Source organism: Gossypium raimondii, chromosome 11, assembly GCF_025698545.1.
Source record: "Gossypium raimondii isolate GPD5lz chromosome 11, ASM2569854v1, whole genome shotgun sequence".
Taxonomy (NCBI): domain Eukaryota; kingdom Viridiplantae; phylum Streptophyta; class Magnoliopsida; order Malvales; family Malvaceae; genus Gossypium; species Gossypium raimondii.
This window is the reverse complement of record NC_068575.1, coordinates 34793441-34818605: the sequence shown is the minus strand read 5'-3', so window position 1 is coordinate 34818605 and position 25165 is coordinate 34793441. Positions and strand designations below refer to the sequence as shown.

General features: G+C 31.5%; 1 long non-coding RNA gene across 3 annotated transcripts; it reads left to right on the top strand.

Moving 5' to 3' along the window:
• The first annotated feature begins 4176 nt into the window (after nucleotides 1-4176).
• Nucleotides 4177-25110, top strand: LOC105804105 (uncharacterized). Of its 3 annotated transcripts, none has more exons than XR_008190962.1 (5): nucleotides 4177-4593; nucleotides 4782-4844; nucleotides 4927-5023; nucleotides 21258-23488; nucleotides 24769-25110. It is a non-coding gene; the product is annotated as an uncharacterized LOC105804105 (long non-coding RNA). The 3 variants fall into 3 exon arrangements; XR_008190961.1 differs by having other exon boundaries at nucleotides 24766-25110; XR_008190963.1 differs by lacking the exon at nucleotides 24769-25110 and having other exon boundaries at nucleotides 4182-4593; nucleotides 21258-22532; nucleotides 23046-23774.
• The last annotated feature ends 55 nt before the right edge of the window (nucleotides 25111-25165 follow it).

The following is a 25165-nucleotide window of genomic DNA, read 5'->3' as shown; positions in this document are numbered from 1 at the left end:
TAAATACAATTTTTATAATTGATCATCCTCGAGCTTGGATCTTCAATCGTTGAAAGAAAAAGGACAATTTTATGCACTCAAAGTAATGAATACGATTCTTTTGTCACCCATGGGCCACCATGCTTTTACTTTGATTTTTCGAATAAATATTAAAATTATATTTTGATTTAATGTTGAATATTGTATATTAATTGTATTTTATACAATTTTATATATGAAATTTTGATTTGATTCAATTTTTATAGATTATTAACAACATCAATATTATATTATTTTACTTTTATATAATTGTATACACACAAATATTATATTAATTCAATTTGAAATAAATAGATGCATTTCTTTATTTAAATATGTACAGTTGAATTAAAATAAAAAATTATTTAAAATATGAAACATTATCAAAATTTCTTATATATTTACACCAAATCAAAATTTATATATTAAACTAACATTAAACTAATTTTTTCATAAATTTAATATTTATCCCTTTACTTAATTTTTTTATTTATCATCATAAAAGCATTACATTATTTCCTATATACAATCCAAAATAAACCCCACCGGGACTCATTGCAATAAAGTTCCATTTTCATTGCGAATTTGATAATGTTCTGTGGCCGGAAAATGAAAGAAAAGAAATATTTTAATCATTTTCTTTTATTTATTTACAGGTAAAAATAAAATAAATCAAAATTTTATCATTTTATTTAAATAAATTCTATCTACTTTTATTACACTCAGATCCAAAATGATCTGTCTTAAATCATTACTATTTTGAAACCTAACATAATATTTAATTTATATTTAAATAGGAAAAATTTGGTATACTATCAGTAGACTTTTAAATTTCACAAATAGAACCAATAAGTTGAAAAGTGTTTTATAATAATGTAATATAATATTAAAAAATAAAGATTATGAAATAAAAAAAATACAGTAGCAGCATACCAAATACTAACCTATTTAAATATAAGAGAATGATTGAGCAAAGGCATAAGGCAACTAACAAATTACAGCAGTCAGGAGCATGTTTGAGCAGACCAACATAGCACACAACATGCCACACAAAGAAGCAGATATCAGGTACCCCATTTGTAAGTTCCTTAGACAAACTAACTCACTTAAAAAATCTAAAAGATTTTACACATAATTTTCCTCACTTGAGTTGTCTTGAAACAGTTATCCAATATTGAATGATATGAGTTTATTTACTAATAGCAAAATTATTTAACACTAATAATTTGTTTTATTTTGAAAAAGATTTCCCGTCCATTCTCGAAGCCCATTTCATAATTTAAATTCATGGTCCAACTAAAAATAATGCATTGAAATAATATTTAATTTTTATTAAAAACTATCAAATATTAAAATATTATGTTAATAAAATTAAAATTATGAAATATAAATTTTAAAATTTTAAATTCTATCATTATTAAACATCATAATTATATTATGTTATTTTGTTTTGAAAAGATAATTATATAAGAAATAATTTTATAATATAAATTCAAGCCTCACCCAATTATATTAAAATTAATTTTGTGACGAAATGATAATGTGATAGTTCTTTAATATTTACAATTCTAAAAAAAGTAATCCTCAACATTTCCGAAATAAAATGCTCGACACATGCTAGAAATGATTGAAAGGGCGTGCGAAGAATCCTGAACCCACAAGAAAAAAAGAGAAAGAGTTGTTAGATATGAGAGACTGTGATCCCTACACTTACTCAAATTCTCTCAAGTAAAAAAGAAAAACATACAGGTTAAGAATATCTTAGATTACCCAAATTGCATTTAATAGAGTTGAAGAATTTCTCTTTTTCTTTTCTTTTCTTTTTCCAATTGTCAACTCAAATTTGTCGCTTTCTCTTTCTCTTGAAAAAATATTCTCCAATGTGTCCAAGACAAAAAGATACATGCTTGTAAGATGAAGCCAGTTCCTTATACCAAGAGGCTATGATTTATAAGTAAATAGGATTTTCAAAATGGAAGTTTGGAGATAAGAAATCTAAGATAACAAATAATTAATGGGGTAGAAAAATGAATTTCATAACAAGTAAGAGAGAAATTTGTCGCCACAACAGTAGTATTCCATTTGTTTTACTACACTTCCTTATGAACCAAGGAGAAAATGGTTTTGCTACGAACTGGAAAATTTTGCAATCCTCATAAATGAAATCCTCCATTAAATCTCTCTCTTCTTTTCTATTTCTCGAGAAGAAGCAACACCTAAGGAAATAGTTTTCCTTTTTGGGTGAACCATCTACCCAAATCTAACTACTAACCTCCACAATCTCTCACCCAAGTCGACTCACCAAACTGAAACTAACTTAGTACCCATACCATTACCTCATCGCCAAATTACTAACAAAAGCACACAAAATCCCAAATAATAAAAAACGGAGAGAGAAAGCGAAGAAGAAGAAGGAGGACCTATTTTTGGGTTTTTTGAATTCTTGAACAGTGGGGCTCTGTTTGAGAATTCAAACGGTGAATACAGAGAGGAGGTTGAGTAAAAGGAAATATAAAGAAAACTAGGTCGATTGGAATCAATGACAGAAATTGGGTCGAAGGAAGTTTAAAAAGCATTTTTGGTTTTAAGAGGTTTTCTGGTTTATTTTGGGAAAATTGGGGCTAAGAATGTCAAAGAGGAAAGGAAAGGCTTTGCTTTGGTGTAGAAATCCGACTGAACGATGCGTCGACGGAGGTGTTGGCAGTCGGAGGAGGCTGCTACAGTTTGTAGTTTAGTGGAAAATTAAGTTTTTTTTTTTTTTGTTAAGAAAGGAGAAAAAATAAGGCTTACTAGAATTAGTATCAAATTGTGTAAATTTTAAGAGTTATTTTAAAAAATATATATAATCAAATTGATATAATAAATAAACACTAAATTTTAAATTTATTAATTATGTCAATTGTATCATCAAAGCAAGAGATTATTTTTCCTTACCGAGTTAATGGAATTAAACCAACAAAAAGAAAAGAAAAAAGACGAGCAATATTAATTAAGTAACAAATTCCAAATCACAGGAGAATTATTGTCACGTTCGGTTGTTTTTCAGAAGGGGCTTCTTCCTTTTTTGCATCTATCCTCTTCTCATTTTCAGATTTTTATCTTCTTTGTCTTCAAAGACCACTTGTTGTCTCTTCCAGTGCACCCCGAATTCACCTAATTTATTTATTTTTATACCAAATAAAGGAATAGGGTCAAATTCTGTATAAAAAGAATTACATTCTGCTGTGGCCAAAAATTAATTATCCTCGTGACTAAGTAAATTGTAAAGAAATATTTTATAAAGAAAATTGCAAGCAAATATATAAATGGAATTTTCAATGATAATGGAAACAAGAGGAATCAAAATATTAAATAGAAAATTCGAAATAATGAAGAAATAATTAATATGAGGAAAACTCTTGGCTTAGGTGTGATATTAGTCTCAGTATTGGATTGATCACATATTATACTAGGTTTTTCTTACTCATTGAAAAGTTGGTTATAGCAGTTAAAGAACAATTTTATATCATCAGCTTCTTTTTGTTTGTAAATTAACTGTGACTAGTTCAACAATTAATTATTGCCAATCGAACAACTATAAGAGACATTTTAGAATTTAATTTGTCAATAAATTTACAAATTAGAAAGACTTAACTTTAATCAACAAACTCAATTGAGTGGTATATTTAAATTAAATTACCATTCCGATAGTACCACTCAGTCACCTAATATTCACTCAATTTATGTTAAATTATTGTTGTTATTATTATTAGAATAAAAAATCCAATTATGGGTCTAGTTATTCTAATTAATTGTCTATCCTAAATGCTAAACAAGTGATCCTACTTGAAATGATACCGCAAACAATAATAAGGAATTGAACCTAATCCCATAAAATAAAGAATGACTAAATATCAATTGAATAAGAGAAGATGAATACTTGAATCTCACAATCATAAAAAACTGGAACTTTTATCTATGTTCAGCTAGAAAATATGAAAATTAACCTCATTATTTTATAAACATCGAAAATAATACTTTTTTAAGGGGATCTGGATTATTTTATTAATAATAATAAAATAATAAAATAAACAAACCAAACAAGTAGAAAAAATTCAAAACCAATCAGAGAAAATATCGAGACTGAATGAAACAAAATAAAACAACCCAACATTGAGTTGGCATCCACTCGATAGAGCATTCTCGAATTCTATCATTTCTAAGGCCCCACTCACTTTCCCTTTCTATGGACAACCACTAGCACCACGGAATCCAAAACGACAACCTTTGTTCCTAGGTAACAATCATATCGTTCACTTCCCCTGATCTGAATCGAGGCCCCCCAAAACTCGTCGAAAACTCGAAGAACACAACAACCCATCACCACCTCAAAAGAAACCCCCACCCCAAATAGCAACAATCCTCAATACCCTTCCCCACCTTCAAGCCTCGTTAAAGTTCCTTGTCCACCAACAAACACCCAGTGTGATGCCATCAGAGATCATCTCCACCATTTCTTCCCCCTTCCCCCACATGTTGGTTGTGTCGATCGTTGTCCACCGCATCCCTCACAAAGTCCGACACACACCCTTCCAAGTAAGTACTCCCACCTCTTCTCAACCCCTTTCTTGTTAATATATGTGCAACTCTATTCGCATCTCAAGGATCATGTCTAAATAAGCATTTTGGGAACCCCTCTACTTTTTTTCTTTGCATCATATATATAAGCCCCTATAACCGACCCATCTTCACTCCAGGACCTCATCTTTTTTTATTACCGACAGGGAAATCTATCCCTAAACTCATTGCGTAAAGACATGCAAGGGCCTCCGTTGCAAAACTCATAGGTATGTGATAGTTTACAATTGTTATTGAGCCCACCACTTGACCCCCCCCCCCCCCAAATTTCTAATAACTATCCCTGTGCAGGATCTCCTATCATTCCTTTGAAATGTTGCATCGAAATTTATTTTGAGGAAATGAGCCTCCAGGGGCTTCCAACATTCATTCTCAACCCTTCGAATAGGTAATTTCCTCTGTACCACATCATCTTCTCTAATGTAGGACTCGACCCTTTGTATTTTATGTTTTGAGATAATAAGATCATCCTGTCATGAATTAATCTATTTCTTGCGGACCACATAAACCATAGGGTACAAATCACAATCCTGCATGTAGTAGTAGAGAACGTGGAAACAATGTAATTAAGCCATTCTTGCAAAGATCCATTAGCAATATCATCAGGCCATTCGAAATCTAACTTTCTCCAAATTTTCGCTACGGAAGGATACCCTCTAAAAATATGCTTAGAGGTTTTGACATCTCCTGTAAACTTCGAGCACATTGCTGAACTTCCCAGCCTATTATTGTACAAATTATAGTACCTAGGGATGTGATTTTTAAAGATTCTTCATACTATAATTTTTATTTTCTCTGGTAAATTTATTTGGCAGAGCTCTTAAAGAAAGTTGTATGATTACTGTTATTACCAGTAGACTCAGCATTTTGAGTTAAGATCTTATAGTCGTTCCTTACAGTAAAGTCACTCGACAGCTCCTCCCCTCAAACCACCATGTCCTCTTGCAGATTCCCAGCAATAGGAATACATCGTACGCTTTTAGCAATTTCCTCATCCAAATACACAATAAGTTGTTGCTCATCCCATTGTCTTTCTTGATGATTAATCAATTCGGACACTAACCGAATTGGTGAGTTCCCTTCACGTAGTTGTATTTTCTGTTTAGGCAGCCTAGGAACTCATATGTCCTCCCATATTCTGATATTGGTCCCATAACCCACTTGTTAGCCCAATCCAGTTTGGAGCAAACCCCTCGTAACATAGATGCTCTTCTAGGTATATAATGGGTAAGTACCTCTAACACCCCTTACCCGGTTCGGTCATCGAACCTGAGTAATAGGATCTACAAACAAATACAAATCAATTACATGCAATTTATTAATCAAAATCTAAATAAATATTTAATCATATTACTATAATCAAATATAATAATAATTTGCAATCTATATGAACCTATTTATGAACTCCATGCATGAAATAAGATTGAATTTGTAAAACTTTCAAAATTTAGTATTGGTATTGATATTAAATAGCTTGGTATCGATACCATATCGATACCTTGTTTAAGATCGATACCAAATCATCATACTTGTTTGTTTTGTAAAGAAGGGTATCAATATTTTTATGAAAAGTATCGATACTCATATAAATATCGATATCATTTTGGCATTCTGTTTGTTTTAAAATTGTTCATATGGTTAGGTATCGATACCAAATGCTAAAATATCGATACTTAAGTTCAAAATGGTAAAAATCTATCTTTAAAATATTTATTTCATGCCCAAAGCACCTAAAACTCAAATGGTACCCTTTGGAAATAATTAAGACCAAATCATCAATCAAAATATATTAATCCATAAACAATTATCCTTATATTTAACTAATTATCATTATAGCATTATCAACAATATTTATACAAAATTTTATCACATTCATACAATATCAATATGCCCTTAATGACACCTCAGACAAGAATCAAACATGCATTCATTCAACCATTCAAACAAACTCATATTTAGCTCCCTCTCAATCATATAACTCATGAGCTAAGCATTAGCAAAATCATTCAAAGTTGGCATATGCATACCATCTATCAATATATAATCATGCACCAACCAAAAATATCACCTAACTTATTATTCCCACAATCATCACGCCATTATGCACATAACCAAACTACTTTATCAAGATAACATCAATTTGACCAATTCCATCAACCACATATATAAGCACTTATACACATAACATTCAAATACCATCAAGATACAAAATGATCATATTAACTAAAAAACTTCCTAGGTACATGCCAAGACAAAAATTTAAAACATCACCAACACTTGAGTCCGAGACTATTACTGGATGCTGAGTCGTTGATTGATTTTTAAGTACATATCCTGCACAAGGAAAACAAAACAGTACGCTGAGTATAACTCGGTGGTATTTCTATAATCCAAACTTTTAAAACATAATATAAGTCATAATGATGCATAAACTTAATTAAGATAATATGCAATATGTAAACTCAATAAGCTAATTCACATAGTCATTAATCCCGATATGCTCATTTTACCAATATTAAGACATAACAATCACATTTCATAAGTCATTTGCAAATTCAACTAATGTAATGATACATTTCATCTCAATTTCTCATTTCAAGTGTTCATTGAACAAATACAATCAATATTCATAATTTAGTACACTATTTCATATTCTACTTCACTGTAACACCCATTACCCGTATCCAATACCGGAATAGGGTACGAGGCATTACAAAAACACATACACTTGTAAACGTATTAAACTGAGTTATAAAATTGCATCTAAATTAAAACTTTCAAAATAATTAACATTCTTCTATAACTTTTCACAATATATCCTCAAAATATTATAATCATAATAATTAGGGCCTACGAGACCCGATACATACTCATGCAATTCAATGCTTCATTTCCATTTCATTCAATTCGCAATTTCTCATGCTCACAATTTAAATCATATCACTAGCAATTTCCATTTAATTCTCGTACAATTCAATGACATTAAGTTCAACACTATTACGTATTTACCATTTATCTCAATGTTTATCAATTATACCATTGAATAACACATTTATGAAATTCTCAATTTTGCAATGAAAATATCAGTTTAGCTTAAATAACAACATCATCCTGTTATAAATACACAACCACTTATCCATTTGTTTTAATTCTTTTGGGCCCATTTGTCACTTACCATCCTTAATCAAATTAGGGAACAGTTACGGAAAATTGAGTACTTCACTACCTCTTGGCCATAGTATAACTATGGTCTTACGTATGATCACTTATCACTTGTCTCTGATCAGATAAGTGTAGCTAGGCTACCACTTATCACTTTGTCACTTGATCAGATAACTGTAGCTAGACTATCACTTATCACTTTTTCACTTGATCAAATAAGTGTAGCTAAAGCTACCACTTATCACTTTGTCACTTGATCAGATAAGAGTAGCTAAGCTACCACTTATCACTTTGTCACTTGATCAGATAAGTGTAGCTAAAGCTATCACTTATCACTCTGTCACTTGATGAGATAAGTGTAGCTAAAGTTACTACTTATCACTTTGTCACTTGATCAGATAAGTGTAGCTAAGGCTACCACTTATCACTTTGTCACTTGATCAGAAGTACTCAAATTCGGCGTTCTGCTCAATTTGATCATTTATTTAGTTTTCGCATTTTTATTTTATTCTCATTTCAACAATAAATATATATTTCATCATACATTATATAATTCATGAAATTAACATTTAATCATTAAATTTCAGCCATATGAACTTACTATTTCATTATATTTCCACACTTGTTCCTATGCACATCACACAAGATATAAACATATCATTCAACCATAGTTGCAAGCTAGTGTATATAAACATAACTCTTTTGGAACTAACCACATGATAAACCATTCATGACATTATTTCATGCCAAATCATATACCGAATATACTATACACATATACTATGAAACTTCATTTTCACACATGAGCTTAAACCATGACCAATAATACACAAATATAAGCATTATTCATATTTCATCGTTTATCAATTATAATCAAACATATGACCAATTACACACAAATCATTTATATATTTCTCAATTTTCCTCCACCTCCTCTCCATTCCTCATCCTTAATGTGTATAACACATTTAAACAACATTATTCGTACTTTCACTATTTTTTTTTATGTAAAATTCAAGCTATCCGTCTGAGTTAGAGTCACCAAATTATTTTTCCCCGGAGCTACAGAACTCCAAATTAAGATCCGTAAATTTTCTCCGAAATTAGATTCCCATATCTTCTTACCATAAAAATTTTAGAATTTTTGGTTTAGCCAAATAGTACAGTTTATTCTTTAAAGTTTCCCCTGTTTCGCTGTCTGACAGTTCTGACCTCTCTTCACTAAAAATTAATTATCTCATTGTACAAAATTCGGATGATGTTTCCATTTATTTCTTTTGAAAATAGAATCATTAAGGATTTTAAGCATATAAACTATAACTCATAATTATTTTTTTACAATTTTTAACAATTTTCCAAAGTCAGAACAGGGGATTTCGAACTCATTCTGACTCGGTCTAACTAAACTTCAAATATCTCAAAATTTACAATTTCATTACTTACACTATTTCTTTTATGAGAAATTAGACTCAACAAGCTTTAATTTCATATTTTATTCATGCTCTAATTCAATTCCTACAATTTTTGGTGATTTTTCAAAGTTAGACTATTGCTGCTGTCCAAAACTACTTTAGTGCAAAATGTTGGTTTCCATTTTGCCTCAAATTTCGCAGTTTATACAATTCGGTCCTTTCTCAATTAACCCCTCAATTAATCTAATTTTCTCAATTAATACTTTACCTAGACATTATAAGTTGTTACATAACTATTGAAATTCAGAATTTCCACATATAATTCTATATTCAAACTCTTTTACTATTAGGTCCCAAACATTCACTTTCTATTCAATTCTTTCAATAAAATCAACATATGAACAATTTAAAGCTCTAATTCCATGCTAAATCATCATATACTTCCAGCACATATTCATAACAACTTTCAACTTCTTTTATAGAATCAAAAACTAATGAATTCAACAAGTGGGCCTAGTTGTAAAAGTCACAAAAACATAAAATTTTCAAGAAATAACCTAGAATTGAACTTACCTGCAGTAAAAATGGGAAGAACTAGCTTAAGGAAACCCTTCTATGGTGTTTTTGCTGATGAGAATTTAGAAAAATAAAGAGAAATCTAGATAATTCCACATTGGTCCTAACTTTATTAAGTAAATTTTGCAATATTTCAATTTTACCCTTAATTCTCCTTATTTTGTTGCTGATTTAATGCCTTTGTCGTCCAGGCCAAATAGACCCTGAGTCTATTTTCCTTTTAAGCCATCTTCTTTTTATCATTTAAGCTATTTAATCATTTTTCATAATTTTGCATTTGTTACAATTTAGTCCTTTTTGTTCAATTAATTATCGAAACTTTAAAATTTCTTAACGAAACTTTAATACTAACTTTTTAACACTACATAAATATTTATAAAAATATTTATGGCTCGGTTTAAAATCTTCGAGGTCTCGATACCTCATTTTCGATTCTAATTATTTTAATATTTATTTCTAGTGTACTATTCACTATTTCAAAAATTTTCCTAACTTCACATTTAACTTATGCTAACTAAATTAATAATATTTTCTACCCATTTGTCGAATTTAGTTATCTCGAATCATCGTTTCGACACATCTGAAAATTCAGGCCATTACATTTTTTTCTCGTCAAATTTGTGGTCCCAAAACCACTGTTTCGACTAGACCTAAAATTGGGCTGTTACAATTCTCCCCCTTTAGGGATTTTCGTCCCTGAAAATCTTATCAGAAGAAGTTACTTCCAACTCTTATGAAACACTTTCACTAACTTTCCAAAATCACAAATCAATTTAATCTTAGATATCTCTTTTCAATAAATATATCTCTATATCATACTTTCTGAAATATAGATTTTTCATTCCGACTATCTGTCTTCATACTCGTGAATGCACAAAATTTATTCTCTTAGATGAAGACATGCTTAAATACATATAACTCAAATCACATCCCGATAATTCAGTTCATTTTAATAAAACAACTGAATTGATTTCAATTATCAAACACTAACATGTCAAAATATTCTTTTTCTTTATGCTGAGGATATAGCTCAAACACACAATCTTTCAACATTTTTTTTTAGCATGCGAATTAGAGATCCTTTAAACCTTATTAGTTCAAGGAATGAGATATTCTAATTGAACTCGTTAACTTTATTCAAATTTACCTGAGGAAAAATTCCATCATACAATTTTGAGCTTATGCTCTCATTATTTAAACCCTTGCTGATGATAATTCCTTACACAAAAATCAGTGAAGTCTAGATACCAGAATCACCACATTTCAGCTCTGGAATTTCAGCGTAGCAAAACAATACACTTTCTAAATATGCATGCAAAACAGGACAATAACCGGTCATAAACCAACTAGACCAACAGGACTTTGTCTAACATTTTCGTTAGCAAACATTCTCACAACATAAGAACTCTATCAGAACTGAACAATTATACACGTATCTCTAAGGATAAAAGAATATATAGAATATCTAGAAAAGATCATCATTTTCATTTCGATTGTAATTGTCACACACAGGCATCTTTACCACTTAATTATCATTTCTCTGACTAATTCTGTTATCACAAACTTTACATTATTCTATTCACTAACAAAAATCAATTCAGAAAAACTTCCAATTAATGCATACATTCTTTAGGTATTATACTTGAATATTTTTCTCATCAAATTTAACTTCTTTAACCGTGACGTTACATAATCCGTATAATCTTTAAAATAATCGATATTTCTTTTAAAACTAAGTTCATTTGTTACACTATACTCAACTGTGTTTGCATTACTAATTATTTGACCACTGAACTCTTTAGTTCACATTTATGAGCTTATTCAACATGATTCTCGTATAAATTTCGTCATAAAGCAATACTAATAAGGGGTGATAGTAAGGTCATAAAGCATTTAACTTATTCTCATAAATACATACATATATCTATAAGACTTAACATTCATCATCAATGTAATACCATCATAACCACCTAGTTCATGCATATATTTTCTCACATATAGGGGTCACACGCCCGTGTGTCTACCCGTATGAAAAAAAATCAGGCTATTTTCCAAGCTTTATTTTTCACCCATTTGATCTTTTAACTTCACCATTTGTTCATTTTATAGCTATATCAATAATCATCATTTTCTTATATTTTAGATAAATACATATAACCATACATAAGCATGCAGATCACTATTTCTTCTTGTCAATCACAATTTCGAATGACAGATTCATGTAAATGAGCTCAATATCATTATCTGTTTAACTTCTGTCACTTAAATTCACATACACATAATTTATTAAAATAACTTGTCAAACATGATCTCTGAATGGTGAGATCACATAATTGAGCTCAATTTCACCGTTCAATATGTTTTATCACATAAAATTTACTTAACACTTACCACAATTTGTCAAATTAGAGAACGTCTTACGGAATTGAGTACTTCATTTTCACATCGTCATAATATAACTATGGTCTTGCACATCGTCACATATCACACACCGAAGCTATAACTTAGCTATGGTCTTACACGGAAGCAATAATAACATTTTCACGTTGCCATGGTCAAACCATTGTCTTTTCTGTCAATTCATCACATATCACTAGACAAAAGTACTCATTCATGCATTCTACTCAATTTGACCTTTTAGTTCTTCTTCTTCTTTTTCTTTTTTTAATTCATATACTTAAGTATCGTTTTCAACATTATCGAAATTAGCTCGGTTGAGAAAGCATTCCTGTTTATGAGTAAAACAAATCTCATCAGAGTCGAAAGATATCATACTATCACAGGTTATATAATGGCATGTATTTCTAAACTTCACATATGCTACGTTTGGTCCGAGAACCGACTAAACCGTAGCTCTGATATCACTAAATGTAACACCCATTACCCGTATCCAACACCAGAATAAGGTACGAGGCATTACCAAAACACATACACTTGTAAACGTATTAAACCGAGTTATAAAATTTCATCTAAATTAAAACTTTCAAAATAATTAACATGCTTCTATAACTTTTCACAATATATCCTCAAAATATTATAATCATAATAATTAGGGCCTACGAGATCCGATACATACTCATGCAATTCAATGCTTCATTTCCATTTCATTCAATTCGCAATTTCTCATGCTCACAATTTAAATCATATCACTAGCAATTTCCATTTAATTCTCGTACAATTCAATGACATTAAGTTCAACACTATTACGTATTTACCATTTATCTCAATGTTTATCAATTATACCATTGAATAGCACATTTATGAAATTCTCAATTTTGCAATGAAAATATCACTTTAGCTTAAATAACAACATCATCCTGTTATAAATACACAACCATTTATTCATTTGCTTTAATTCTTTTGGGCCCATTTGTCACTTACCATCCTTAATCAAATTAAGGAACAGTTACGAAAAATTGAGTACTTCACTACCTCTTGGCCATAGTATAACTATGGTTTTATGTATGATTACTTATCACTTGTCCCTGATCAGATAAGTGTAGTTAGGCTATCACTTATCACTTTGTCACTTGATCAGATAAGTGTAGCTAAAGCTACCACCTATCACTTTGTCACTTGATGAGATAAGTGTAGCTAAAGTTATCATTTATCACTTTGTCACTTGATCAGAAGTACTCAAATCCGGCGTTCCGCTCAATTTGATTATTTATTCAGTTTTCGTATTTTTATTTTATTCTCATTTCAACAATAAATATATATTTCATCATACATTATATAATTCATGAAATTAACATTTAATCATTAAATTTCAGCCATATGAACTTACTATTTCATTATCTTTCCACACTTGTTCCTATGCACATCACACAAGATATAAACATATCATTCAACCATAGTTGTAAGCTAGTGTATATAAACCTAACTCTTTTTGGAACTAACCACATGATAAACCATTCATGACATTATTTCATGCCAAATCATATACCGAATATACCATACACACATACTATGAAACTTCATTTTCACACATGAGCTTAAACCATGACCAATAATACACAAATATAAGCATTATTCATATTTCATCGTTTATCAGTTATAATTAAACATATGACCAATTATACACAAATCATTCATATATTTCCCAATTTTCCTCCACCTCCTCTCCATTCCTCATCCTTAATGTGTATAACACATTTAAACAACATTATTCGTTCTTTCACTATTTTCTTGTATGTAAAATTCAAGTTGTCCGTCTAAGTTAGAGTCACCAAATTATTTTTCCCCGGAGCTACAGAACTCTAAATTAAGATCCGTAAATTTTTTCCGAAACTAGATTCACATATCTTCTTACCATAAAAATTTTAAAATTTTGGGTTTAGCCAAATAGTACAGTTTATTCTTTAAAGTTTTTCCCGTTTCCCTGTCTGACAGTTCTGACCTCTCTTCACTAAAAATTAATTATCTCATTGTACAGAATTCGGATGATGTTTCTATTTATTTGTTTTGAAAATAGACTCTTTAAGAATTCTAAACATATAAACTATAACTTATAATTTATTTTTTACAATTTTTAACAATTTTCCAAAGTCAGAATAGAAGATTCCGAACTCATTCTGACTGGGTCTAACTAAACTTTAAATATCTCAAAATTTACAATTCTATTACTTACAGCGTTTTTTCAATGAGAAACTAGACTCAACTACCTTTAATTTCATATTTTATTCATCCTCTAATTCAATTCTTACAATTTTTGGTGATTTTTCAAAGTTAGACTACTGCTGCTGTCCAAAACTGCTTTAGTGCAAAATGTTGGTTTCCATTTTGCCCCAAATTTCACAGTTTATACAATTCGGTCCTTTCTCAATTAACCCCTCAATTAATCTAATTTTCTCAATTAGTACTTTACCTAGACATTATAAGTTGTTACACAACTATTGAAATTCAGAATTTCCACATATAACTCTATTTTCAAACTCTTTTACTAGTAGGTCCCAAACATTCACTTTCTATTCAATTCTTTCAATAAAATCAGCATATGAACAATTTAAAGCTCTAATTCCATACTAAATCATCATATACTTCCAACACATATTCATATCAACTTTCAACTTCTTTCATAGAATCAAAAACTAATGAATTCAACAAGTGGGCCTAGTTGTAAAAGTTACAAAAACATAAAATTTTCAAGAAATAATCAAGAGTTGAACTTACCTGCAGTAAAAATGGGAAGAACCAGCTTAAGGAAACCCTTCTATGGTGTTTTTGCTGATGAGAATGTAGAAAAATAAAGAGAAATCTAGATAATTTCACATTGGTCCTAACTTTATTAAGTAAATTTTGTAATATTCCAATTTTGCCCTTAATTCTCCTTACTTTGTTGCTGATTTCACGCCTTTGCCGTCCAGCCCAAGTAGACCTTGGGTCTATTTGCCTTTTAAGCCCTCTTCCTTTTATCATTTAAGCTATTTAATCATTTTCCATAATTTTACATTTGTTACAATTTAGTCTTTTTTGTTCAATTAATTATCGAAACTTTAAAATTTCTTAACGAAACTTTAATACTAACTTTTTAACACTACATAAATATTTATAAAAGTGTTTATGGTTCGGTTTAAAATCCCCGAGGTCTCGATATCTCATTTTTTATTCTAATTATTTTAATATTTATTTCTAGTGTTCTATTCACTATTTCAAAAATTTTCCTAATTTCACATTGAACTTATACTTACTAAATTAATAATATTTTTACCCATTTGTCGAATTTAGTAATCTCGAATCACCGTTTCGACACCTCTGAAAATTCAGGCCATTACATTTTTTCCTCGGCGGATTTGTGGTCCCAAAACCACTGTTCCGACTAGACCCAAAATCGGGCTGTTACATTCACATTTCATTTCATTCTATACCATTTGCTATTTCAATATAATTACAATTTCTACATCATTTGCCATTTCGAAATCATTCTCGATTTCACCATTTATTTCCCTATTAACTTGACTCGGACGGATATACGGATCCAACCAACAAACCAGTTTAGCACCTAGAGTTGCGCCCAATGCTATTAATAAGTTGACACCCAGTGTCTCATCGGTTAAACTAAAACAAAATGGTACCTAGTGCCTCATCGACTCGTAGTCGAAGTAACCCTGAACTGTTTCTATCCTTTGGCATGCCAACTATCCAATTTTGTCTGAATAGTTAATAGGTTTTTCATTTCATATTTCATTATCAATCAAATTTCAATTCACAGTTATTTTAATCTTATATACATTTATTCAACATATGACATCAATAGATCAGCCTAATAAATACTCAATTTCACATTTACATAAAGATTTACAATTTTTATAATTATTAAATTTAGTCCCCAGAAACATCAATTAGTTCAATTCAATCCAACTCATCTCATCATCACAAAATGACTCACTCATATTCTTACAATGTTCACATAGTTCAAAATACAAAAATTTACAAGTAGTTTGGATTATAGAAACACAAACTATAAACTCCGAGCTATTCGTCGACAACTTTGTCTTTTCCTTTCTTTTTTGAGAAATCCGTGTCTACATTAGCTCAAATTAAAACAAACATAATAAATTATCAATACACAGCCAAATTTGCATTCAATTACTAAATTATGCCACTTTTGCATTTTATTCAGTTTAATCCCTAAAACCAAGACTAACATAACTTTTACATTTAGCCCTCTAATTTTATGTTGAATTCATTAGAGTCCCTATAGGACTTCTTAGTCTTCAATTGTACAAAAAAATTTATAATTTATGCATTTTAGTCCCTATTACACAAAATCATCAATTAACTTTATAATTTAGTCCTTTTTCACTTGTAACCTTAAAATCTATCAAAATAACACTTCAAACTCTAATTATTCAACAATGGTAACATTATCAATTTTTAACAATATTGAAAAATACGACATGGGTCAACTAGTTTAAGCTCCCAAGATTCAAAAACATAAAAATTACAAAAAAATATACTAAATTGACTAGCCAAATAAAGCTTGGAACCTTTGAAACCCTTATCCGAAAGTGTTTCTCTTCTCGTCCCTTTGGTTTCAATTTGATGAAATGAAGAAGATAGCCTTCTCTTTCATATCATTATTTTATTTAATTACTTATGTTTTATTTTATTTTAACATAAATTTTTATGACAATTTTCTTTATAAATTTTCTAAGCTACCGTCCATTATACTTATAAGTGATATAATTACCACTTTAGTCCTCACTCCATTCCCAAATAATAAAAACTTATATAAATTGAAAATTTGACACTTCTATGTTTTAGTCCCTAAACCCTAATTAAGCACTAATTCAACAAAATTACCTGATCGAAATTCAATTTACTTCTAAAATACCTTCGTAAATGTTTAATAAAAATATTTATAGTTCTATTTTACGAAAACAATGTCCCGAAACTACACTTTCTAACACCACTGCCTTTCGGGTCATTATAGTACCTAGATTTGCATTCATGAAATCAGTAGACGGATAATATATTACTTTAAATGACTACGCTAAAAGTGAATCCGAATATTTAATCAAATGCCACCCTTATTTCACAAGTAAAGCAATATGAAATTTCGCCAAATTTTTAAAACCCAAGTCTCCCGTCCTTCCTTAGCTCACACAACTTTGCCCACTCACACCAATGAATATCCTTTCTTCCCTATGCTTTTGCCACCAAAACTAACTGATAATACATTCTAACTCCAAGCAAAACGAGGCTGGTAATAAGAAACATGGCATTGCAAAGGTAAGGATGGCTTGCAAAACACTTTTAATAAAAATCTCCTTACCCCCTACGACAAAGGTCTAACACACCAACTCGCAATATGGCTTCTTAAACGATCATTTACAACCTGAAAAGCCCACATTTTATTACAGCCCACTATGTTGGGTAAACCCATATACTGCTTTGGATCAGTAGAGGAACGAACCTCAATACATTCAACAATACTTTCCCCACTACACTCTTCGACATTTGCGTTGAAATAAACAACTGATTTATCAAAATTAACACATTAACTCGACACATTCTCATATTCTGCCAGAATCTATTTTAAAATTATAGCTCCATTTTTTCACATTCCTAAATAGAATACAATCAACTACAAACAGCAAGTGTGAGATTTTTTAGCCCTTTCGATGGATTTTGCTCTCTTAACCAACTTTTCCCAGAATGCCATTCACATAAGGGAAGACAATCCCTCACTACAAATTAGAAACAAGTAAGGACTAAGGGGATACCCCTGACGAAAATCCCTTTTAGGAGAAAAAGTCCTTTCCCAACTCACCATTCAAAACCACAAAGTAAGACATCGTGCTAATACAACCACCTATCTTTTCGAGAAACCCATCTTCAACATTATCTTATCTGAAAAAACTCTACTTCACCCTATCATAAGCCTTACTAATATCCAGTTTAAAAGTGGAATGACCTAATTTATTCAATCTCTTTTGTTTATACACATTGAGAATTTCACATGCAAGAAGAATATTATCTATGATTAGCCTTCCTGGAACAAAAGCGCTCTACGCTTCATCCACACACAAATTTAACATTTTTTGTAAGCTATTCACCATTGTTTTTGAAATGATCTTATACAAAACGAATCATAAAAGAATGGGACGAAATTGTTGTATACACGTAGGATTTACAGTTTTTAGGATAACGATTATATTTGTTTTATTAATGTCAACAAGTGACTTACCTTCATTCAAAACCTCAAGGAAATAGTCCCCAATGTCCTGTCCCACAATGTGCCAGCAATTCTGATAGAATAGCGTTGGTCAACCATTCGGTTCCAACATTTTTGTTGGCGCTATAGCTCTTAAAGCAGTAAAGACTTCCTCCTTCTCATAGCTAGCATCTAGGAAAACATTCATCTTATCAATAATGCATGCTTCCACCCCCTCTAAAATATGACCAGAACTCCCTCTCCCTGTGAAGAAAAAAGTTGCATGAAATAGTCATTAGCAATGGCAAACAAGTCATCTCTATTTAAAACAGTTTACCTATCACCCCTTAAACCCTTAATTTTGTTTGTTCTTCGCCTTTGCGACCCAAATCGATAGAAAAACCTCGTATTCCTGTTCCCCAATGTCAACCAATTCACCCATGCTCCTATTACCAATATAGTTATTCATTGTCAATTTTAAGATTCATTTCCAACTTAGTGCCTAAAAGATTAGAGAGATTTTCCTCATCTCTATCACCCTCATTGAGATCCTCCAGTCGATTTCGTAGCCCCTTAATTCACCCCTATTCCTTGATCTCAAGTGAGTCACCCAATGATTCAGACCCATACACAACGACATTAACTATTGGATGACACTCCCTTTACTATTCTTCCATAAATGACTAATCTCAACTTCACACGACTCCTCCAATGACCAACAGGAATCAAAGCGGAACCTCTCCACCTTTTGCCTTACCATCCTTTGTATTGTATCTATCAACAAAGGGAAACTATTAGAGAATGAATGAGGTAGATGACTCAATGAAGAACTAGAGAATTGCTCCCACCAAACTGCATTCACAATCCCCTTATCCAACCTGATAATACTCTAACATGACATATTTTTATGTTTTAATTGCATATATATTTTGAGTATAATCCTACTAATTTGAGCTTTTTATAGTTTTTTATTTTGTATGGACTAAACTGCAGGCAAAAGGAAATTTGAGGGCGAAAAGCTCGAATTTAAAGACAAAATGAGTCAGCATGCGAAATAGGGAATAGATGGTGCTGAAAATACAAAGTGCAACAAAGTTAGGGAAAAAATTCAAAGAAAAGATTTATGAGCAGAAGACTATTTAAATTCAAATTTTATTTTTAGGATTATTATTAGGATTATTATGATATTATTTAAATTTAATTTTAGATTACATCTTTATTTATCTTTTAGAGATTAAATAGGAACAAACTAGATTTTCTATGTACTATAAATAGGGGATAGAGTGACATGAATATTGATTTATCTTTTTTTGTAAAAAGTTCATTCCCTTTAAGGCTTTAGCTTTTTTATTTTTTTCCCTTTTCAATAAATTTTATTCCACTTCACTTGTGTTTCTTTTCCCGAAAGCATGAGCCAATAAACTCATTTAGCCAAAGATTGTCGAAATTCCCCAAAAAAGGTTTATGAGGCTTAGAACCCGCACTTAGCCTTCTCAACGAGTATTCATAGTTTCTCCGCATTACTAGACTGACACTTCCATCAATGTCCTTCCAAAAGTGATCTTTTCATCTTGTGCAAAGAACAGCCGTTTTGTATGTTTTGGGAATGTTGCACAGTCAGTTCGCTAATTTATTGCGTTAGTGGTTGTCGGGCCCAAAAGATGAAATAGCGTGGCATTTGCCATTGAGAAATGATGATCTAGTGTAAGACGATCCCACAAAAGTGACAGTTGGCTAGAGTTAGGTTCTTATAAATCGTAAGTCTAAAATCTAAGTGGAGCTAGTGGTCGTAGGCGTCCTCTTCCACTATAACTAGCTTTTTCTATTATGAGAAGGATCACCTAAAAGCCTAGGATTGAACTCTAGGAAAATCGAGACAACCGGTGGCTGGAATCCCTTAAATCAAAGAATCTCTTTCCTCAATTCTGGTTCTTTTTACAATTTCAATTTCAATTCATCCATATTTTTAATTTTCTTTTTTATTTTTCTAGGTACACCGTTTTTCATGGGTATGACTGTGCTAGGATTTCGAGAAACAAGAAGTTGTAGCAATCCAGTCTCTGAGGATTTGACATTACTTCCTTTATACTATTCTTTTCATTATTTCATAGGGATAGATTATTTTTAGTGTTTTCAACAACATACCAAATTTTGGTGCCGTTGTTGAGGACTGACAACATACTAATCTTATTTTTTTTTCTTATAACCATATTTGCTTCAGGAAATCTTACATTTAATTCTGAAATAGAAAAGACTACGAGAGCTAATCGCAAAAAAACTAAGCTATGAAAAAAGCAACCAGAGGTGGTAGGAACTTAGAGTAATCCACCACCGAAAATAGGAGTAGACGACGAAATTGAGTCTCGGGTTAACGAAAACCCTACTCAAACATTGAAGATCCAAAAAATAGGAGTCGATCCACCAGAAAAAGTACCTACCGCTAGGTTTAACATAAACCCGAATTTAGCACAATAACCTATGGCTCAAACGATTCGGTAAATGGCCGAAGCTTATGCAAAACAACAGTTGTTATGTATTGCGTATCATACTGTGGGTACTAACTTTGAACTGAAGTCAAGATGAATCTAGTTACTGCCGAATTTTCATGTATTACAAAATGAAAATCCATACAAACATCTAACAGAGTTTCATATGGTTTGTCTTAGTATGAAACCTCAGGGCATAACTGAGGATCAAATTAAATTACGTGCTTTCCCTTTTTCCCTAGCAGATTCTACTAGGGAATGGTTATTTTATTTACCTCATGGATCTATCACAACATGGGCTAATATTTCTTTTTTGTTTCTTAACAGATTTTTTCTAGCATCATGCGCAGTCGAATTAAGGAGGGAGATTGTTGGGATAAGGCAAAAAGATGTGGAGTCTCTTTACGACTATTGGGAGCAATTTAAAAAGTTGTGTGCAAGTTTCCCACAACATAGGATAACAGAATAGTCTCTGCTCCAATACTTTGATGAAGGCTTGAAGCCTATAGAAATGAATATGATAGATGTCACTAGTAGAGGGATATTAGTGAACATGACCCCCTAACAGGCAAGGGACTTGATCTCCACGATGGCTGCAAATACACAGCAATTCCGAGACAATCTAGAACCCTTTAGAAGGGTTCACCAGCTAAGTAATTCAACTTTAGAAGATAAAGTTGATAAACTTACTAATATTGTGAATTCTCTTTTTACAGTAAAAGCAGGACTGACCCAACTATGCGAAATTTGTATAACACCCGAACAAACAACTGACACATGTCCTAGTTTGTATGATGATACTATGGCCCATTTGAATGCTGTGAGGAACTTTTCTAGATCGCCTCAAAGGTGATATGACTCTCATGCAAGTACATATAACCCAAGATGGAAATATCATCCTAGCCTGAGTTATAGTAGAAACCTGCAACATAACCAGCCATACTAAAACTGGTTTCTACAACAAAGGAAGATTCAAGTACCTCTTTAGAAATCATGGTCAATAAATTAACAACTAATATGTTTGATTTCCAACAGCAAATACAACGACAAACTTTTGATTTCCAAAAGGAAACAAAAGATTTTCAAAAGAAAATCGAGGCGTCTATAAGAAAGTTGACCACATCAATTGAGAAAATGAACTCACAAGGAAACCTGCCGTCACAAACGGAACCTAACCCAAGACAACACGCAAATGCAATGACGTTGCGAAGTGGAAAAGTATTGGAACCAAATCCTGGCAGAAATCTTTATCAAGATCCATTGCCCATAATTCAACCTCCATTCTAGGACGGTTGAACCAACATTGGAGAGGTAAGGAGGAAAAAGAGATCCTCGAAACATTTAGAAACGTGGAGATCAACATACCATTATTGGGTGCCATCAAACAAATTTCGCGATATGCCAAGTTCATTAAGAAGCGTTACACCAACAAGCGAAAATTAACTGGAAATGAAAGAGTAAGTGCTGATGAAAATGTATCTGCGGTGTTGCAGTGAAAGATGCTAGCAGAATGTAAAGAGAGGGGCATGTTTGCAATACCATGCAAAATAGGCCACTTAGGAATTAAAAAAAGCTATGTGTGATTTAGGGGCCTCCATAAAGGTAATGACTTTTTCTATTTATGAATCACTTAACGTGAGTTTTTTTTATAAAAATAAGTGTTATCATTCAATTAGCAAACAGATCTATTGTGCATCTCGAAGGAGTCATTGAGGACGTATTAGTAAAAGTCAACAGACTTAACTTTCCTGTAAACTTTTATGTGGTAAAAATGGAAGAAGATAACGCTCTTGGGTCTTCGGATAACTTGTTGGGACGACATTTCCTTAGTACCGCAAGTACTCAGATTGACATGCGTAGGGAAACCCTCACGATGGAGTTTGACGGGGAGATCGTGGAGTTTAACGTTTACGACGCCATTAGTCACCCGAGTGAAATCTTGAACGTAAACTGTGTTGACATAATTGACTCATTAGTAGAAGAAACTTTTGAGTCACCTTATGAAGATAAACTTGAAACATTGTTTGATGATAATTTCAATTTCGGATCTATTTGTGAACCTGTTAATGAATTATCGGCTTCTATGAACACTAAACTTCTACCTCTATTGTGTAGGCACGAGATCTGAAATTAAAACCACTTCCCGAGCATCTCAAGTGCACATTTTTGGAGAATGATGAGATCATTGCTGACTTAAAAGGGATTAGCCCCTTGACATGTACATATAAGATTTTCTTGGAAGAAAATATGAAACAAAAGCGAGAGGCGCAAGGACGATTGAACCCAAATATGTTGGATGTGATAAAAAAGGATAATTTCCAAGCCCATACGATCGAAAGATTTCAGCTGGAACAGCCCCAATACTAGTTGGGGCGTCAAGCTAACGACGTTAAACAAGCGCTTGTTGGGAGGCAGCCTAATTTTATTTTTATTTTATTTTCTATTTTTTTATTTTCTTACATGTTAATAAATTTTATCTCTCTTCTTATATCCAGGAGAATCAAGGAATCGAAAAAATTAAATTTGGAAACGGGCGAAAACAGTAACGAAAACAACATGTAGAGTGTTTTAAACCCTTTCTTTTTCATATTATTTTTCACATTGAGAGCAATGTGATTTAAGTAGGGGGAGACATTCCTCATTATTTCTAATGTTTTATCATTTGTATTTATTATTGTGTTACTGTTACTGCTGACTTGTGCTTGTTTTTGCCCACATTTATTTTTTTTAGTATATCTTTCTCCTTTTTATGCCCAAGATTTTCACTAGGAATTACCCACTGTTTGACCTGCAAGCGTGATTCTTGTCTACTGAGTTAGTTATGATTTTTCTATATTGATTTCATCTTCACTGTTTTATTTCTATTTAGGCTATGATTAATGAAGTTAACCCTATCTTGCTTATAGTAGAATTGATTAAATCTAAATGCAAAGAGGACACTTAATATGAATGTATGCTAAAATTATTTTCATGACTGATAGGTAATTTCCAAAACTTATTTTTAACACTTGATTGTTTTTCCTAGTCCTCCAAAATTGAATTTTTGTTTCATTAAAAAATAAAATAAAATAAAATTTGATGATTCCTTGGTTATGAGCACATCTTAAAACGTGACTGACTGAGTAACCGGGGTAGGGTGCTTGGGTTTTCATCTTACTTTGCATGAAAAAGTTGTGTGGCATGTTACATAAAACTCTTCTAACCGGAATTAAAGAAAAAAAACTTAAGAGTGTGTTGGGAGAGTAACCGGGGTGGGGTGCTTGGGTTGTCATCCCTTTTCGCGTCAAAAGGGCCAAAACATTCTTAACCACAAATATATATAATAAAATAAGAATGTGTTGGGCTGAGTAACCTGGGTGAGGTGCTTGGGCAGTCTTCCCTCTTTGCGTCAAAAGGGCCAATACATTTTTAAGAAAAAAAACTAAAAAAAATGGAAAAATTTTATTTGGGGACTAAGGGGGGAACAAATATGGTGTCTTGGTAAGTTTAGTAAATTACCTAATTTTCATGAAATAATCCAAGTCGATTTAACTTTTGTGTGTTTAAGATTCGAATAATTTTCGTGTTTACTTAAATCAAGCTAAAGCTTCTATTTATTTTTCATATGCATTATGCTTAATTTTTATAAAACTTTGGAGTGATACTTCTTTCATGGTAAAATCTAAATTACACAATAGGATGGGAACCATACTTGAGGGCAAGCATGGGCTAAGTAGGGGGAATATGATAATACTCTAAAATGACATAGTCTTATGTGTTAATTGCATATATATTTTCAGTATGATCCTACTAATTTGGGCTTTTATGTTTTTTTTATTTTGTGGGGACTAAACAGCAGGCAAAAGGAAATTTGGGGGCGAAAAGTGAGAATTTACAAACAAAATGAGTTAGCATGCGAAATAGGGAATAAATGGTGTCGAAAATACAAAGTGCAAAAAACTTGGTGAAAAAATTCAAAGAAGAGATTTATGAACAGAAGATTCTATTTAAATTCAAATTTTATTTTTAGGATTATTGTTAGGATTATGATTATATTATTTAGATTTAATTTCAGATTATATCTTTATTTATCTTTTAGAGTTTAAATAGGAGCAAACTAGGTTTTCTATGTACTATAAATAGAGGATAGAGTCACATGAATATTGACTCATTTTTTCTATAAAAAGCTCATTCCCTCTGAGGATCTAGCCTTTTTTTGTTTTTTTACCCATTTCAATAAAATTTTATTCCACTAC